General features: G+C 40.0%; 1 pseudogene; it reads left to right on the forward strand.

Moving 5' to 3' along the window:
* Positions 1-14,880: 14,880 nt before the first annotated feature.
* Positions 14,881-15,817, forward strand: LOC136175424 (olfactory receptor 8U9-like; annotated as a pseudogene).
* The last annotated feature ends 4,999 nt before the right edge of the window (positions 15,818-20,816 follow it).

Raw genomic sequence — 20,816 nt, forward strand, 5'->3', positions numbered from 1 at the left:
AAGAACCTACCTGCCAGTGCAGGAGGAATAGAGACGTGGGCTTGATCCTTGGGCTGGGAAGATCCCCTGGAGGAGGGCATGGCAACCCACTTCAGTATCCTTGCCTGGAGAATCCGATGGGCAGTCAAGCCTGGTGGGCTTTAGTCCATGGGGTTGTTAAGAGTCAGGCACAACTGAAGCTACTTAGCTCACACGCATATTCACTGTAAAAGAAATATATCTCTGTTTCATGCCTCCAGCCTCAGTTGAATGAAAAAGAGACAGGGATCACAGGGATTGGCAGATCTTCTTGAATAGTCTATTCCTTATAATTCTGCCCAATAATACCGCTAAGTAGACTTAGGATCATAGGCACTAGATTGCTACTGCACTGCAGAGGCTGGTTATCATCCTGTGGATGTTCTATCTTGCCAATATTGCAGAGACCAGACACAGTGCTCTCCACAGAGGTACAGAAACTAATGATTGGAAGTTGGGGGATGAAGAACCTGGATCTTCTTTAAAGGTCATTGGGAAAGACAACTCCACCTCCTGAGGTTTTCCTAGCATTAGCCTTTTGCTGTCATTATTCTTAGTCACAAAGTCGTGTCTGACTCTATTGTAGACTGCCAGGCTCCTCTGTCCCTGGGATTTCTCAGGCAAGAATATTGAAGTGGGTTGCCATTTTCTTCTCCAGAGGATCTTCCTGACTGAGGGATTAAACCCATGTCGTTTGCATTATTAGTCATTATCTCAGTTAATATTTAAAAGAAAAGCCCAATTGCTATCTTTTAAATGAAAGAGAAAGTAATCATCTTAAGTATTGGTATACAGGAAAATAAGAAGCAAACACAAGGTAATGTTTAGAATTGTATTATATTTGCAGTGATTGATATTGGCTCTCTGTGTATCTGCGACATGTACTGGAACTTTATTCTAAACAGAATTTTAGTAGTAGTCATCATAAAGAACTGAATGTTAGGTAATTCTAGTATTTATTCCAGTAATTTATTTATGTTAACTGCTTATTTATCCATTTATTAAAAAAAAAAAAAACAAGCATAGCACTATGTCAAGCCATCAGGACTGTTTATGTTGCTGTCAAGAAAGAATCCTGTAAACACACTTTTCAAAGTCTGGAAACACAGTAATGGGATCTACAAGGTTTGTCCCTTAGATCCTCTTCCCTAACATTATATATCCCTTCGGTGTACATGATGTGTTGTATGTTATGTACCTCATATATCATAAGCCTGAAACAACATGTTAAAATGAAAATTTCAGCACGTTATTTGCCAGCAGCGACTTATTACACAAAGTCTAAAGAGGAAGAAACATGTTTTACTTGTTGTCCATGTTGCTCAGTGGCTAACTCGTGTCTGACTCTTTGGGACCCCAAGAACTACAGCATGCCAAGTTCATCTGTCCTCCACTATCTCTCAGAGTTTGCTCAAATTCATGTCCATTTTGGGAATGACTCTGTCTAACCATCTCATCCTCTGTGTCCCCTTCTCCTCCTGCTTACAGTCTTTCCCAGCACCCGGGTCTTTTCCAATGAGTCAGTTCTTTGCATCAAGTGGGCAAAGTTTTGGAGCCTCAGCTTCAGCATCAGTCCTTCCAATGAATATTCAGAGTTGATTTCCTTTAATATTGACTGGTTTGATCTCCTTGCAGTCCAAGGGAGTCACAAGAGTCTTCTCCAACACGACAGTTCAAAAGCATCAGTTCTTCACCATTCAGCCTTCTTTATGGTCCAACTCTCACATCCATACATGATGGCTGGAAAAACCATAGCTTTGACTACACAGGTCTTTGTCAGCAAAGTGATGTCTCTGCTTTTTAATAATCTGTCCAGGTTTGTCATCACTTTCCTTCCAAAGAACAAGCATCTCTTAATCTCATGGTAGCAGTCACTATCCCCAGTGATTTTGGAGCCCAGGAAAATAAAATCTGTAATTGTTTCCCATTTATCTGCTTCTATTTGCCAAGAAGGTCAGTTTACATTCCAATCCAAAAGAAGGGCAATGGCAAGGAATGTTCAAACTGCCAGACAACTGCACTTATTTCACAAACAGCAAGGCGATGCTAAAAATCCTTCTCCTAGGTTTCAACAGTACATGAATAGAGTGTCCAGATGTAAAAGCTGGATTTAGAAAATGCAGAGGAACCAGAAATTAAATTGCCAACTTCTGTTGCATCACAGGAAAAGCAAGATAATTTCAGAAAAACATCTGCTTAAATGACTACACTAAAGCCTTTGACTGTGTGGATCACAAAAATCTGTGGAAAATTCTTAAAGAGATGGAAATAGCAGACCACCTTCCTGAGAAACCTATATGCAGGTCAAACAGCAATAGTTAGAACCAGACATAGAACAACTGATTGGTTCAAAATTGGGAAATGAGTACGTCAAGGCTATGTATTGTCACACCACTTATTTAACTTACAGGCAGAGTACCTCATGTGAAACGCTGGGCTGGATGAACCGTAAGCTGAAATCAAGATTGTTGGCAGAAATATCAACAACCTAGAATATGCAGATGATATCACTCTAATGACAGAAAGTGAAGAGGAACTAAAGAGCTTCTTGATGAAGGTGAAAGAAGAAAGTGAAAAAAACAGTTGAAAGCTCAACATTCAAAAAACTAAGATCATGGCATCTGGTCCCATCACTTCTTGGCAAACAGACGGAGAAAAAATGGAAACTTACAGACTTTATTTTGTTGGGTCCCAAAACCACTGTGGATGGTGACTGCAACCATGAAATTAAAAGAAGAAAAGCTACAACAAGCTTAGAGTATAAAAAAGCAGAGACATCACTTTGCCAACAAAGGTCTGTGTAGTCAAAATATGGTTTTTCCAGTCATCATGTACAGATGTAAGAATTGTACATAAAGAAGTCTGAGTCCAAAGAATCGATGTTTTCAACCTGTGGTGCTGGAGAAGACTCTTGAGAGTCCCTTGGACAGCAAGGAGATTAAACCAGTGAATCCTAAAAGAAATCAGTCCTGTATATTCATTGGAAAGACTGATGATGAAGCTGAAGCTCCAATATGTGGGTTACCTGATCCAAAGAGTCAAATGGTTGGAAAAGACCTTGAATTTGGGAACAACTTAAGGCAAGAGGAAAAGGGTACAACAGAGAATGAGATGGTCGGACGGCATTCAGTTCAATTCAGTTCAGTCACTCAGTAGTGTCCGACTCTTTGAGACCCCATGAACCGCAGCATGCCAGGCCTCCCTGTCCATCACCAACTCCCAGAGTCCACCCAAACCCACATCCATTGAGTTGGTGATGCCATCCAACGATCTCATCCTTTGTCCTCCCCTTCTCCTGCCTTCAATCTTTCCCAGCATCAGGGGCTTTTCAAAGGAGTCAGTTCTTTGCATCAGGTGGCCAAACTATTGGAGTTTCAGCTTCAACATCATTCCTTCCAATGAACACCCAGGACTGATCTCCTTTAAGATGGACTGGTTGGATCTCGTTGCAGTCCAAGGGACTCTCAAGAGTCTTCTCCAACACTACAGTTCAAAAGCATCAATTCTTTGATGCTCAGCTTTCTTTACAATCCAATTACGACATCCATACATGAAAACCCATAGCCTTGACTAGACAGACTTTTGTTGGCAAAGTAATGTCTCTGCCTTTTAATATGCTGTCTAGGTTGGTCATAACTTTCCTTCCAAGGAGTAAGCATCTTTTAATTTCATGGCTACAATTACCATCCGTAGTGATTTTGGAGTGCAGAAAAATAAAGTCAGCCACTGTTTCCACCGTTTCCCCATCTATTTGCCATGAAGTGATGGGACCGAATGCCATGATCCTAGTTTTCTGAATGTTGAGCTTTAAGCCAACTTTTTCACTCTCCTCTTTCACTTTCATCAAGAGGATCTTGAGTTCTTCTTCACTTTCTGCCCTAAAGGTGGTGTCATCTGCATATCTGAGGTTATTGATATTTCTCCAGGCAGTCTTGATTCCAGCTTGTGCTTCCTCCAGCCCCGTTTCTCATGATGTACTCTGCATACAAGTTAAATAAGCAAGGTGACCATATACAGCCTTGACGTACTCCTTTTCCTATTTGGAACCAGTCTGTTGTTCCATGTCCAGTTCTAACTGTTGCTTCCTGACTGACTCAATAGACATGAGTTTGATAAAACTCTGGGAGATGATGAAGGACAGGGAAGCCTGGTGTGCTGCAGCCTATGAGGCTGCAAAGAGTTAGACATGACTTAGTGAGTGAACACCAAAATTTGCCATGAAATGTTGGAACCAGATGCCATTATCTTGGTGTTTTGAATGTTGAGCTAGAAGCCAGCTTTCACTCTCCTCTTTCACCTTCATCAAGAAGCTCTTTAGTTACTCTTAACTTTCGGCCATCAGAGTGGTATCGTCTGCACTTCTAAGGTTGTTCATATTTTTTCTGGAAATTTTGATTCCAGTTTGTGATTCATCCAGCCCAGAATTTCTTACGATGTATTCTGCATATAAGTTAAATAAGCAAGATAACAATATACTGTCTTGTCATACCCCTTTCCCAATTTTGAACCAGTCATTGGTTCTATGTCTGGTTCTATCTGTTGCTTCTTGACTCACATGCAGTTTTCTCAGGAGACAGGTAAAGTAATCTGGTACTCCCATCTGTTAAAGAAAATAAATAAAATAGTCTTGTTTAGGCTTCAGAGACAAAGCAGAGCAGGCCTCTGACTGTGCTCTAACCTACCTGGACACTGCCCTGACTGGGAGTGACTGAGAGTGACTGTGACTGCTGTGAGTGCAGGACTTGCAGCACAAAAAGATGTGGGAGGAATCCTGAGATAGTTGAGCCCCTGGAGGGGACCTGACCAACCAAGCCCCAGGCTTCCCACATTACAGGTTTTCCATGGCAAAACCAACAGCACTATCTTGAAACCAGGCTTGCAATTTGGTCCCAGATTGATGAATATATCCGTTTGTGTCTCCGGGGATTATAAATCGGAAACATAAGGTCAGTCTTTGATGTCTCACCCACAGAACAGAGCGGATGTGCTGCCTGGGACCTTTTCCCATTTGGGACTCCAGACGTGCTGTGACATGGGACCTCCCAGCCCTGATTAAGTCTGGATGCTGGTCAAAACCCACTTTGGTGATGTATTCTCTGCTCTTTCTATTTCTCTTTTCTTTTAATGTCAGTGTCTTGAAAGTAAGCTAGACAATTCTCTAATAAATACCTGCGTTATTTATTTGTATATACCGAGTGGCTTACCTTGTTAACAAATCCTTTGAACCTGAGATGGAAGTGAAAACTTTCGGCAAATACTGTCACTTTCAGGCTTTTCCAGTTTTTCATGATCCACACAGTCAAAGACTTTAGCACAGCCAGTGAAGCAGAAGCAGTTTTTTTTTTTTTTTTTTAAATTCCCTCACTGTGTCCATGACCCACTTATTTTCTTTCATAACCTAAAATAACTGATTTTTTTCTCAGGATATTTTATAAGTCAGTACCTCTTAATTATTGTCCAAACCATTCACACATTAAATGTACTTTCTTAAAGGCCTAGTAAAGGTATCCATACGTTTTAAAAATAAACTTATTTGTGTTATGCAAACTGGGTTCTCTGGCCATCAGTTACATATAAGGTGTTGAGGCGCTTAGTCACTCAGTAGTGTCTACCTCTTGGTGAGCCCATAGACCATTGCCCACCAGGTTCTTCTGTCTATGTCATTCTCCAGCAAAAACACTGGATTTCCTTCTTCAAGGGATATTTCTGACCAGGGATTGAACCATAGTCTCCTTCATTGCAAGTGGATTCTTTACCATTTACCCACTATATGTTTAAGGAAAATAGACTTTACTTTTTCCTTTAACTTTTCATCTAATGACACTGTATTAATGCCTTTAAAGATGATAAGGAAATCGGGAATTTTTGCATTTGCTTCTGTTTATTTTTATTTAAACATAATGATCAAGAAGTGAGAGAGGTGAGTATTCAATCTGGATTTTATTTTTAAGTGGGGTTCTGTTGCTTTACAATGCTGCGTTAGTTCTCCTGTGCATTAAACAAATCACCCATGTGGGTGCACATACGCCTTCCCGCTCACCCTCCGCTCCGGCACCGCACCCCTCTAGGTCACCGCAGGCACCACGTTGAGATCCCTGTGCTGTGTAGCAGGCTGCCACTCACTATCTGCTTTACATAAGGTTCCACAATCATATAAAGCTTACTAAGTCCCTCAGGGATGAGCCCTGAAAAGAGATGGTATAATTCACAGCACCAGGTCACAAGTGGCATCTTCAGGATCCACTTTTATCCACATCAGAGGCAGGTCATCCAGTGTTTCAGATTTCACTACACACCCCATCATCATATCATGTTTGGAGTTCTTTGCCCTTAGGACTGGTTTTTCCAGACCCTGCATTCATTCATTGTCCGAGCTGAGCAGAGGTTACTTCACAGTGATCTATGTTGGACACACCATTCCCAAATCAGGCCAAATGCCTGAAACCACCCTAATGATGCAATCCCCTGGTTGCATCTTGCCAAGAAGTGATTTGGCTAATTAATCCCAGAGTACTTTTCTTATGTAATTCTGTGGTCCTGTCCCCAGGGCCATGGTTGAGATGGCACATTTAGCTGCAAAGGAAACAATGTCTATCTTTTGTGATGAACTCATGCACTCAGGACATTTCCTGTTCCGTATTTAGGACAAAACACTTGACTCTCATCACCTCCAGGCTACCATTCCGTTCTTTCCCACTGAAAGCCAGCACTTCCCATACCCTACCTTCACACTGATCTGTATTGGAAAAATTCTACTTTTTAATTTATATTTTATATTGGGTTAGAGTTGGCCAACAATTTGTTTTAGTTTCAGTTGTATAGCAAAGTGATTTGTAATACAAATCCATGTATCTATTCTTTCTCAGATTACTAGCCCGTATAGGTTATTACAGAATATTGAGTTCCCTATACTATTGAGTAAGACCTTGTTGATTACCTATTTTATACATAGTAATGTGTTTATGTTGATTCCAACCTTCTAACTTATCCCTTCCTCTGAAAAGACACTGTTACAGATAGTTTCCACTGCAATAAATGCAACTTTAATGTAATTTATAATGCAGCATACATTTTCACTACTGAAGGCTGTCCTCTCTCTCGCTAGTTCACCCTCTCCCTGACTACTCAACCTCAACTTTGAGTTTAATATTTTGTTTATATTTTCCCGTCTCATTTCCTCTCTGAGTCATTTGTCAGCATCTCATCCAGGTATCATCCCAACAATTTTAGGCTTCATTTACCATCTCTGACTCTTATTGCATGGCCTCCTTCAGTAACCGCGTGTAATGAGATTGTAACTTCAGTTCAGTTCAGTTCAGTCACTCAGTCATGTCTAACTCTTTGTGACCCCATGGACTGCAGTGCACCAGGCCTCCCTGTCCGTCACCAACTCTTGGAGTTTACCCAAACTCATGTCTGTTGAGTCAGTTATGCCATTCAACCATCTCATTCTCTGTTGTCCCCTTCTCTTCCTGCCATCAATTTTTCCCAGCATCAGGGTCTTTTCAAAAGAGTCAGCTCTTCACATCAGGTGGCCAAAGTACTGGAGTTTCAGCTACATCAATTCTTCTAATGAATATTCAGGACAGATTTCTTTCAGGATGAGCTGGTTGGATCTCCTTGCAGTCCAAGGGACTCTCAAGAGTCCTCTCCAACACCACAGTTCACAAGCATCAATTCTTCAGTACTCAGCTAAGATCGTAACTTAGGTCAATTCTTTTCTCACAGTTCCTTCTTTCTAGTCTGCAGTTCGTATCCCCACAAACAAGCATAACCAGTGATGGTAGTTAGGTCATATACAGAATGATAGAAGCCATGAGCTCATACTGGCGAAAAGTTAGTTAGCAGAGTTTGTTGAATGAAAACTGTAATAGCTCTCATTGATTTGATAAGTATGTGGCTCTTTCTTCAGAGGCAGCAAATTTAACTTAGCTTGAAAACCTCTCTAGAAATAAGCTATGAACTGGCGAAGCAGTTTCAACAGCATTGTGTCTGTATGAACACTCAACTTACAGTAAATGTGACCTTCTACAAATCACTCCCTCCATGGGCCTCATTTTTTACTGGTCAAAGAGAGTTATGAATGCAATAACCATTATTGAATATTCCAGCTACCACAAGCTATATCTATGTTGATATGCCTCTATCAATGAATTCTATTTGGAATGATTAAAAAAGTATAACAGAGGGATGGGGCTATATATATATATATGTATATATGGGGCTATATATATATATGTATATATGTATACATATATATGTATACATATATATGTATATATATTTACCAATGGAAGGAAAAAATTACATCTCCAGTCCAGTGGGTTACAGAAGGCCCAATCCTATCAATCAAGCCCAATTAATTGACTTATGCTGAATTTTTACTTTCAGAGACCTTTTGTTAAAAGGGATATTCATATGAGTTGACTTCCAGCTTTTTGAGTCATCGGGGAATCAGATATTCTGCACAATGGACAGGGTTGAAAAGGCAGACAACAATAAGTGTTGTGTAAGATGTGGAAGGGCTTCCGTGGTGACTCAGATGGTAAAGAATCTGCCTGCAATAGACCCAGGTTCATTCCCTGGGTCAGGAAGATGCCCTGGAGAAGGGAATGGCACCCCACTCCAGTATCCTTGCCTGGACAATTCCATGGATGGAGGATCCTGGTGGGCTACAATCCATAGAATCGAAAAGAGTTGGGCATGACGGAGCAGCTAACACAAGATGTGGATAACCCAGATGATTGACACTGAAAAGTTATAGTGGAGGTGTGAACTAACATACTTTATATAAAACCATATGAGTACTTACTAAATATAAATTTTATTTTTATGTTTTAAGTAGATAGTTACCTATTCAGTATTATATTTAGGGGCATCATTGGCATCAAGGAAGTTTGTTTAGATGTGGATTTTTTATCTCAATTGTTTGTCTCTGAAGTCTTGCATTTTACATTCTACCTTCAGTTTCTCCCTCTGTGCCCCCATGATTCAAAAAAGTGTTCTCTATTAATGCCCAAATCTTTGGGGAAGCAATTTAGGTTATTCAACTGTCAGTAGCATACTGCCATCCATGTTACAGGTTTAGGAAGAGTTAGTCATCATGGCCTGGATGGGCAGTCAGGTTTATGAAGATAAGATGGGGTTCCGTCTAAACAGAGTGTAGGCTGAGGAAATGTGGTATTCTTAGAGAAAGAGGAGCATCTGAGAAAAATACGTCTGGAAAGAAATCAGATTATGGTGATGATGGTTAACTTCCCTCCCTCCAAATACACAACAGAGAAATAGAGAATGGAAATAAATTCTTAATGACAACAAATATATCATTTTCCTGTACAAACATGCTGAAATACTTTTAGCCATTGCATAGGGTTTTTGAGATTTTTCTTGCCAGTATCTGCCACAGAAGTATATTTGGCATTTTCATATTGAGGTCATCACATAAAAAAGAGAAATACATTAAGAAAAGGCATTAATAATTGTAACAGAAATCTCTTTTCTGAAAATTATTAATTTAGTTGAATTTTGTCTGAAGAATATTCTAGCCTTATAGACACCATGGGGGAATACTATAACAGTTAACAATATGAAGACATAAAGAAAAATAACTGAAAATCATTTGTTTTGTATTTATTACAAGTTAGGATTAAGAAGAAATATGAAACTAACTGAATGACTGGAATGCATAAACTGGTACATGTCTTGCACACCTTTTCTTGTTTGCTCACATTTTGCATTTACACATCTGTGGCAATTAAATTAACTACATTAAGACTGAAGGTGTAGAGCTAATATACATGATTATAGTACATTTGGGGAGAATATTTATCACCTACAGGTGTCTAAAGAACAAATAGCAACCTGTGTGCAAAAGTATAGAGCGATGACCCACACGTGTTATAAAACATTACAATAGATGGATAATGCAGAGATCACCTCCTTGAAACTGTCATTGTACAATGTCAAGGGACACCACTTTCTTTACTTCCAAACTACGATGAAGCATTCCCCCCCCATCACTTTCTCTCCACCCCAACATTGATTATGTTCGTGTCCATGTGATGTAACTAAAACAGACGCCCTCCCAGGGTGACAAAGCTTCCTAGTTGCTCCGCTCTGCTATCAGTCACTGTTGGATCCCTTCTTGGTTTAGAAATGGGACTTATATGATCCATCAGTCCTTTCAGAAATCTAGGAGCCATATGTCACTGTTTTCTGAGTTTGCAAGTTTTACTTTAACATAAACAAGCTGTAACATCTGGGAGACTACTTAGAGTTATATTTTAAAACAAATTTGTTTCATTGCACTGTATTCAGGAATCTATTTTTGAGCTATTTCTATGGAAGCAAATAAACAATGACTACAGAATTGCAGAATAGTATTCCCTCTGGGCTTCAATTTCTGTTCCATATTATGAGGTTATTAGGCCAGGACATATATGATAATATGTCAAATCTATAAAAACATGCAGTGAAAATTAGATAATATAAAATGAGCATGGTGGAAAAGCAAGAATTGCAAGGTTTATGTCATTTTAACACTCTTTGCTCCTAAACATAATTTATAGAATTTATTTATTTATTTTTAGGATTTTACTTTTGTTTATTTACTTATTGGCATGCCACATGGCATGTGGGATCTTAACCCACATTCAGTGCACCAACTGGAACCCTCAACCTCTGTCTTAGAAGTGCAGAGTCTTAACCACTGGACCACCAGGGAAGTTCCCACATATGATCTTTTTTAAGAAATAAATTATCTGGCTTTGATAAATTATGTTGTTGTTGTTCAGTTGCAAAGTCGTGTCCATCTCTTTGTGACCCCATGGACTGCAGCATGACAGTCTTCCCTGTCCTTCACCACCTCCTGGAGCTTGCTCAAACTCATGTCCACTGAATCGGTGATCACATCCAACCATCTCATCCTCTGTCATCCCCTTCTCCTTCTGCCTTCAATCTTTTCAAGCATCAGAATCTTTTCAAATGAGTTGACTCTTCACATCAGGTGGCCAAAATATTGGAGTTTCAGCTTCAGCATCAGTCCTTCCCATCAATATTCATGATTGATTTCCATTAGGATTGACTGGTTGATCTCCTTGCTGTTCAAGGAACCCTCAAGAGTTTTCTCCAGCACAGTTTGAAAGCATCAGTTCTTTGGTGCTCAGCTTTCTTTATGGTCTAACTCTCACATTCATATAAAACTACTGGAAAAACCACAGCTTTTACTATATGGATCTTTATCAGCAAACTGATGTCTCTGCTTTTTAACATGCTGTGTAGGTTTGTTATAGATTATCTCCCAGGGAGAAAGTGTTTTTTAGTTTCATAGCTGCAGTCACCATCTGCAGTGATTTTGAAGCCCAAGAAAATAAAGTCTCTCACTGTTTCCATTGTTTCTCCATCTATTTGCTATAAAATAATGGGACTGTAAGCCATAATCTTAGTTTCTTTGAATGTTGAGTTGTAAGCCAGCTTTTTCACACTCCACTTTCATCTTCATCAAGAGACTCTTTAGTTCCTCTTCACTTTCTGACATAAGGGTGGTGTCATCAGCATATCTGAGGTTATTGACATTTCTCCTGGCAAACTAGATTCCAGCTTGTGCTTCATAGAGCCCAGCATTTCACATGAGGTACTGTGCATATAAGTTAAATAAGCAGAGTGACCATATATAGCCTAGATGCAACTCTTTTCCCAATTTTGAACTAATCTGTTTTTCCAAGTCTGGTTCTATCTGTTGCTTCTTGACGTGCATGCAGGTTTCTCAGGAGGCAGGTAATGAGATCTGGTATTCCCACCTCTAAGAATTTTCCACTGTTTGTTGCGATCCACACAGTATGAGCTGAAGAACTGATCCTTTTGAACTGTGGTGTTGGAGAAGACTCTTGAGAGTCCCTTGGACTGCAAGGAGATCCAACCAGTCCATCGTAAAGGAGATTAGTCCCGGGTGTTCATTGGAAGGACTTATGATGAAGCTGAAACTCCAATCCTTTGGCCACCTGATGTGAAGAGCTGACTCTTTTGAAAAGACCCTGATGCTGGGAAAGATTGAGGGCAGGAGGAGAAGCAGACGACAGAGGATGAAATGTTTGGATGGCATCCCCGACTCAATGAACATGGGTTTGGGTGGACTCCGGGAGTTGGTAATGGACAGGGAGGCCTGGCATGCTGCTGTTCATGGGGTCACAGAGTCAGACATAACTGAGCGACTGAACTAAACTGACATAATATGAAAATGCAAAAAGATGCTAAAGTGTATGTATTTAATTTTCTCACATCACAGATTTTTGGTTAATAATTGAATATACACTAAGTGACTTTTTATATATGCATAATTTATTATATAATTTGTTGCAACATCAATTTTATTTAAATATTAAAAGCCAAGTACATAGAAAATAAAGTTTAGTTATCTATAGGTACTGTATATATGTTCAGATTTTTGCTGTTTTTTTGAAGTCTTTACTCCGTTAATGCACTTAATGGACTGTCTATGTGTTTGTGTTATTATGTAAGGATGAATGTTTTTTCATTTGTTTTGTCATTTATTTAATGAAAAAAAAGTATAGGTATAGGGATTCATGAACTGGAAATTAGGAAGGCTTGTTGATTAGTATCATTTACCTACAGTCTGTATTCCATTCTCAATCAACTTACTAGTATGAAGCACCAGACAATATACTACATCATGATGTCTGTTAATTATTCCTGAGAGACCAAGGATTCACCACCGAGGGACCAGACACAGAGATGGTTATATAATCTAAGTCAGGCAGGAGACAAGGCTGAATCTTCCTGCAGATAGAACTGCATGCAACAAGCAAGTCAGGAGGTCTGGGACAGGTACTGATATCTTTCTTGTTTCTCTGATATATATTTGAAATTTCCTTAGGTTTTTAATCCTTTCTTGAAAGAAAGCATGTTATACCAACAAAGCAATATATGAAACAAACACAAAACTTCATTTTACTTAATTTTTCCAATCTGTTCATTTTAAACCAATATATTTGTTATTGTTGCTCAGTTGCTAAGTCATGTCTGACTCTGCAACCCCACAGACTGTAAACCCCACACACCAGGCTTCCCAGCCCTTCATTCTCTCCTTGAGTTTGCTCAAATTCATTTGCACCAAATTGTATTGGTGATGCTCTCTAACCATTTCATCCTCTGTGGCACCTTTCTCTTTTTTCCTAAATATTTCTCAGCATCAGGGTCTTTTCCAATGAATTGTATTTTTTCCAATAAATTGGCCCTTTACATCAGGTGGCCAAAATGTTGGAGCTTCAACTTCAGCACTTCCAGTGAATATTCAGGGTTGATTTCCTTTAGGATTAACAGGGTTGATTTCATTGCAGTCTAATGGACTCTTAAGAGTCTTCTCCAGCACCACAATTTGAAAGTGTCAGTTCTTCAGATACACACAGATAAATATACATAGTTCAACTCTTTAGCGACCCCATGGGCTATAGCCTGCCAGGCTCCTCTGTCCATGGGATTTCCCAGGAAAGAATACTGGAACGGGTTGCCATTTTCTCCTCCAGGGAATCTACTTGAACCAGGGATCAAACTCTCGTCTTCTGCATCTCTGCAGTGGCAGGCAGATTCTTCATCACTGAGCCACCTGGGAAGCCCTACGTTCAATTCTACTTTTCTTAAATTCTCACAGAATGTAAGGGGACAGGTATGACCTTGTATATCACACAATTGGTTCCGGCAACATAGAGCAAGGGGACATAAAATTCAATTGCTCCGGCCTCCCAAGACAAGTGACTCCTAAATCAAGGATGACTGGTCTGAGATATTCAAGAGAAATGTGGATCAAGTTAAAGAATGAAGTTATTAAAATTTTTAGAGCCTGGGATGGGGACACAGTTGATGCATGATTGTCCCTGGACTATGAGCATATAAGTATTTGCACCATGTGTCTTACGTAACTGATCTTGGACTGAGCATATCATGTTGAGAAGAGTAGACTAGGGCAGAAGGATCCACACGGTAAACCACACTGCCTCTCTGGCCTCTCTGTCATCTGTGCTACCAGCTTCTCTACGATTGGGTCCCAGATGTTCTTCATCATCTCCCCTATGTAACAGCAGCTCTCAGAAGGGGTGATGTTGCCCTGGAATATAACTGCCTCTCCACTCTAACATTTCGTGCATAAGCACCCTTCCACCCTGTTATCCAAAAGCTATCACCTTTCTGCTCCAGTGGGTCTTCACAGGCTGTCTCTCATATACTAAAGTTGAACAGACCTGAGAGTTTAATGTTGAAATGAGTTCTTGTGTTCAGAAACTTGCCATATCTCTTCCTGCTTCACACTCATGGAAGATGAAGAAATTATAAAGCAATATATTCATTACCTACAGCATTCATTAACTATATTTCTCTATTACAGGATATGACAACATTCGTACATCATTGAAACGAAACAAAACAGAGATCTTGTCAGAAGACATGGGTTGTCTAATTCTGAGAACTAATTGTGAGAATCTTGCCTTCAATCTGAGGACATAAATTTCTTAATATTTGATTAAAGTGGCAAAAATCATCATAAATACTACACAAATTGATATGGAGATAGCCTGATTTAGCATAGATGAATTTGTGCTACAAACACAACAATGGTTTCCAAATTTATCATTATTATTATCATAACTGATATATATAACTGATAAGTTATATTCAATTGAAATATTTCCCAAAGGATCAGTTTAACTTCAAGGCATCTCAGCATTATTTCTCTCTTCTTCTGATTACTGAAATATAGAAACAAATATCAATTTAGCAATTAAGACAGTAAGATGATATTAGTCCTCCACTTCCATTTCCTTTATCATAACCAGGAGTTTCCATGTGTGAGGGATGACTGCTGAGAACTGCACTGTGTTTACTGACTTCATATTCTTAGGACTTTCTGGTAGACAAGATGTGCAGCAGGGCCTCTTCCTGCTCTTCCTGCTGGTTTATGGTGTGACTGTGGTTGCCAATGTCGGGATGATCCTGCTGATCAAGGTGGACCCCAGACTGCACACACCCATGTATTATTTCCTGAGCAATCTGTCCTTCTGTGACATCTGCTATTCTTCTACTATCTCTCCCAAGATGCTGGCTGATTTCTTATCTGAGCAAAAAAGGATTCCATACAGTGTATGTGCCACCCAGTTGTATTTTTTTGGAGACTTTGCTGATGTGGAATGTCTCATGTTGGCTGTCATGGCTTATGACCGTTATGTAGCCATTTGCAATCCACTTCTTTATACAATTGCCATGTCCAGGGGAATCTGTACCCAGCTTGTGGCTATTGCTTACATCTTAGGCTTGGTAGATTCAGTGATCCACACCTGTTGTACATTTCAGTTGTCATTCTGTAATTCCAATATCATCAATCACTTTTTCTGTGACAACCCACCCTTACTAGCCCTCTCCTCCTCGGATACATCCATCAATGAGATTGTGATGTTCACTTTTATTGGCTGTGTTGTGGGGACCAGCATTATCACCGTCCTCCTTTCCTACAGTTACATCCTAACAACCATCCTTAGAATGAACTCAGCTGAGGGGAGACGCAAAGCCTTCTCTACCTGTGCCTCCCACTTAACCGCTGTGGCTATATTTCACGGCACGCTCCTGTTCATGTATTCAGACCCAGCTCCAGTTACCCCATGGACACAGACAAAATGTCCTCTGTCTTTTACACAGTTGCCATCCCCATGTTAAACCCACTGATCTACAGCCTGAGGAATCAAATGTCAAAGGTGCCCTAAAAAAAGCAATCAGCACTAAATTACGTTCTGGGTGATACAGTACTTTCATCCTAACGTATTTAAAGATTCTGAGAGATGAAGCTCAGGAAACTTGGCATAGATTCTTGTAGGCTTACTAACACAGCTTTTGAATATTTTCCATTACTTGTATTTTCACCTAAATCAGTTTAGGGAACAGCCATTTCACTAAACTCTCCAAACTAAGAAAGAGTAATATAGTAATAGGATCAGTTTGCTGTTTTGCAGAGAGGTGATTTTTTTTTTTCCACATAGTTTTTTTGTTTTCTTGAAGAAGCCTCAGTAAGATGTCATGCACAGAGCAACCCCCCACCCATGTTAATTCAACTTACCTTCCTAAAGGCTCCTATTTATTTATCAACAGACTTAATAAACATGCTGAGCCAGATGGAGTGTTAGTGGGTCAAATTAGGTTTGTTTATATCCTTTTCATGTATTTGCATCACCCTAACAAAGCTCCATCATAAAATTTAGAAGCAAATAATTTATAAGCAAGATGGAATGAGAAATCTCTCTCCCTAGACTAAATAATCCATAAAAGTTTGGTCTTTCCTGTCTAATTCACTGTTGTCTACTCATTTAAAATGCTTAGCCTCAGGATGCAATTCACAAACACTTATTGAATAGATGAATGAATTAGCCTGAAAAACTAATAGAAAATTGAACCTTTGTAAATTTATAAAAAAAAAAAAAAATCATTTCCTTAATTTCATTCTAGCGTGTTCACTTTAGGTAAAATCCATCTGCATTTGTTTTCTTTTGACTTAGACAAAAATGAGATTCTGAGACAGGAATTATTTGATGTAAAAATCTGCTCAGATTCTCTTCATTCTGCTTCAGTTATTATCATCAAATCTCCCCTGATTTTCCATAAGTCACTGGAGAGGACTTTGTTTATGAAAACTATTGCCTGCCACATCAGTAAACTAAGGAGGCTGCAATCATGAAGCTGCCTGGTCAGTGAGCCCTGAGGGGACTCAGGATGAGAAAGCGCAGAATAGGCTTTCTCAAGATAGGCTGGCCCCAGATAGCTAAGTTCAGTTCAGTTCAGTCACTCAGTCATGTCCAACTCCTTTCAACCCCATGGACTGCAGCACGCCAGCCTCCCTGTCCGTCACCAACTCCCAGAACCTACTCAAACTCATGTCCATTGAGTCAGTGATGCCATCCAACCATCTCATCCTCTGTCGTCCGTTTCTCCTCCCACCTTCAATCTTTCCCAGCATCAGGGTCTTTTCCAACGAGTCAGTTCTTCACATCAGGTGGCCAAAGTATTGGAGTTTCAGCTTCAGCATCAGTCCTTCCAATGAATATTCAGGACTGATCTCCTTTAGGATGGACTGGTTGGATCTCCTTGCAGCCCAAGGGACTCTCAGGATAGCTAAGGTGCATATCAAAGGAATAATTCCAGTGAGCCCAAACTGTTGCATCTTCACATACACAGAAAAAGTGCTAAATTCTTTAGTTTATCTGGTTTTCTTTTATTAACAATAATCTTTTGGTATTCTGATTATCTGATGTTTTCCTCAAAAACTTATATCTATCCTGGCTCCCCCTTGCCTCTTCAGAACAGTTTCTTAGCACTATCTGAGATGCTGTGTTCCAGGCTTGAAGTCCTCAGAATGTCTGCCAAATAAAATGTGACTCTCAACTATTAGTTTGTGCATTTTTTTTCCAGTGGACAGCTTCATCTCCCCTGTGGGTTCATAGCATTACACTAGTCAAAATTTAAAAAAAAAAGGAAAGAAAGAAACTGAATGCCCTGTAGATATAATTTAAATTGTCAAGGAAGAGTTATTAACAAAACGTAGGTCCCTTGTGGTGGGGAGGGGTGGGGTGATGCAGGCGGTGGGGAATGAAGTAGTAGTTATATTAACATGCCACGGGCAATAACTAATGCAGTCTCTCTATATCACTATGAAATAAATTGGAATGATATTCTGAACAAAATTGTAACATTCTGTTCTCCTGGTATCCAATCAGCAAAAAATCCAGCTGGAAAAATAAAATACAATTTCAGGTTCTTGGAAATTTTTTTTAATTGAAACATAGTTGATTTACAATGCTGTATTAGTTTCATGTGTACAACAAAGTGATTTATATCATTTTTTTGTCTGTGTTTGTTGTTATTTAATCACTAAGTCATGTGTGACCCTTTTGTGACCTTGTGACCCCATGGACTATAGCCATGCGCCTCTGTCCATGGGATTTCCCAGGCAAGGATACTGGAGTGGGCTGCCATTTCCTTCTTCAGGGGATCTTTCTGACCCAGGGATTAAAGCAGTGTTTCCTGCTAAACCCATATATATATATGGGTATATATGTGTGTGTGTATATATATATATGTGTGTGTGTGTGTGTGTGTGTGTGTGTGTGTGTGTGAATATATATATACACACTAGTGACTAAGAAGGTTAGGAATCTACCTGCCAATGCAGGAAAAACAATTAATTAAGCACACACTTGCATTGCTAACACCATTTTCTGCTGTTTAAGACAAGGCGTTTGGTTCTCATCACCTTTAGGCTGTCATTTCCTCCTTCCCCATGGAAAGCCCACATTTGCCAAGGCCTACGTCACCACTGACCTGTACAGACAGAGCTCTTTCTGTAGTGTAGTTTCCACTGCCATGGGTGGAACAAGGGCTGGTTATGTAACTAGTGTACCTTCTGCCATAAGAGGCTCTCCCCTCTGCCCATCTGGGAGTAGTGGACGTACACTGACTGCTCCTTGAACTCCCCTGAAGAGCAAACTCAGAAAGGTTCTTCTGTATTTCTTTAAATGGCTTTACATAAATCATCTGGCCACTCTCTTATTTGCAAATTGTAGAAATTCATATGAATTTCTCATTCTCTTATAATTATATTTTGCTTCATTTTACTGTGTGTGTGCGCTCAGTCACTCAGTTGTGTCTGATTCTTCGTGGCCCCATGGACTGCAGCCCACCAGGCTCCTCTGTCCATGGGATTCTCCAAGCAAGAATCCTGGAGTGGGTTGCCATTTCCTCCTCCAGAGGATCTTTCCAACACAAGGATCGAACCCCTGCCTCCTGCAGCTCCTGCAGTGGCAAGTGGATTCTTTATCACTGAATCACCGAGGAAGCACACACACAACACGTACACGAAGAGGCAGCCTTACTCTACGTCTCATTTAAATCCTTTGATATCATGCCATGAGGTTTTCAATCTCCACTCAGTTTCTTATTTTTTTCCTATTGTCTTTCATTCACTATTCTCTGTTTGCCAAATTCTTCACACGGATTCAATTTATCCTCCCTTTCTCTGTTTTGAACCCAGAACACCAGCTGGCACATAGAGTAAATGTAATTATTGAGTTAAGATTCTCAGGTCAATTCTGGCCTTGGATGGCCAAAATTCCACTTGAACATGATGCACATTTAACACATATTGGAGTCAATGTCATTCATCACTGACTTTCCACCTACATGCAGTGAAATGAAATGTCTACTGTCATACCAATAAACAAGAGATGTCAGAGCCATCCATGTTTTCTGGCCTCCAAATGTGAATGAGGGCTCCCAAAACTGAGAGCCAGCAGGCGCTGCCACCACCACAGGTGTGTGCTAAGGAGCTCAGGGAATGCAAGCCGCAACCATCTGCCAGATCGGCCACTCCTTAAGGTGAACGAGGGATTAAGGATGCAAGCAATCAGGAAACAGAATTTGGCCCCAGATAGCAAGCTCCAGGAGTTGGTGATGGACGGGGAAGCATGGCGTGTTGCAGTCCATGGGGTCCAGACAGAACTGAAGGACTGAAATGAACTGAGCTGAAGTGCATATGAAAGGAATGATTTTGGTGAGCCCAGAGGCCTGCATCTTTCCATATGCAGAAGAACAATAAATTCCTTAACTTGATATCTGATTTTCTTTCCCTCACAATAATCTCTGATGTTCAGATTCCCAGTCCCCTTTGTTGCAAACTTGTATATAGCCTGACTCCCCCTCCTGCCTCCATAGAGCAGTTTTCTCACGACTACTGAGATGCTGCTTCTTGGTCTTAGAGTCCTTAACATTCCCATCAAGGCCTTAACATTCCCATCGATTTTATGTATAATGGTCTACCATTTGAAAGTCATAATATACTTTTCCCTGAGATGTTCTTAAGAAATAGAAAAACATATTACATCATTTCCTTTGTGTTTACTCAACTCCTCAGTAGAACTCTAATTGCTCAGGTAAGTTTTCCCATTGGGATTTGGATATCAGAGTGTGTGACCCTGAGATCTGAGATTAGAAAGCTAATCTCAAAAGCTTCAAAGCAGCATATAAAAGGTCTTGCATTACCCTAAAGAACTGCAGCCTTCCTAAGGAAGGCACAGATTTCTTCTATGAACACAGAAGACCAGCCCGCATGGGTTGTAAAAATTACACAATGGATCAATTTTTCTTTTTAAATCTTTAAGTGCTAAATTGATTTTTCCAGTGAAAAATGAACTAATAGGGACAGCAGTGTACTAAGAAGATGAATGAAAAAGATAATAATCTGGTAAGTGAAAAGTGAAAGTGAAGTCGCTCAGTTGTGTCCAACTCTTTACGACCCGGTTGATCCTAGCCTACCAGGCTCCTCTGTCCATGGAATTTTCCAGGCAAGAATACTGGAGTGGGTTGCTATTTCCTTCTCCAGGGGATCTCCCCAACCTAGAGGTTGAACTGGGGCCTCCAATATTGCAGGCAGACTTTTCTTGTCTGAGCCACTAGGGAAGCTCACTTATTTTACATATAGAAACAGATAGTTTGAGAATAAACAAACTTAGGGTAATACAGTTTTTAAATTCTGAAACTATATCTAACAAAAACAACAGCAGAAACAAAAACCTAACATTTGACACATGATAGTGTTAAGGAATTTGCCTGCCAATGCAGGAGACGTGGGTTTGATCTCTGGGTCAGGAAGGTCCCCTGGAGAAGGAAATGGCAACCCACTCCAGTATTCTTGCCCGGGAAACTGCTAGGACAGAGAAGCCTGGTGGGCTACAGTCCATGGGGTCACAAAAGAG

This window comes from Muntiacus reevesi, chromosome 9, assembly GCF_963930625.1.
Source record: "Muntiacus reevesi chromosome 9, mMunRee1.1, whole genome shotgun sequence".
In the NCBI taxonomy this organism is placed as follows: domain Eukaryota; kingdom Metazoa; phylum Chordata; class Mammalia; order Artiodactyla; family Cervidae; genus Muntiacus; species Muntiacus reevesi.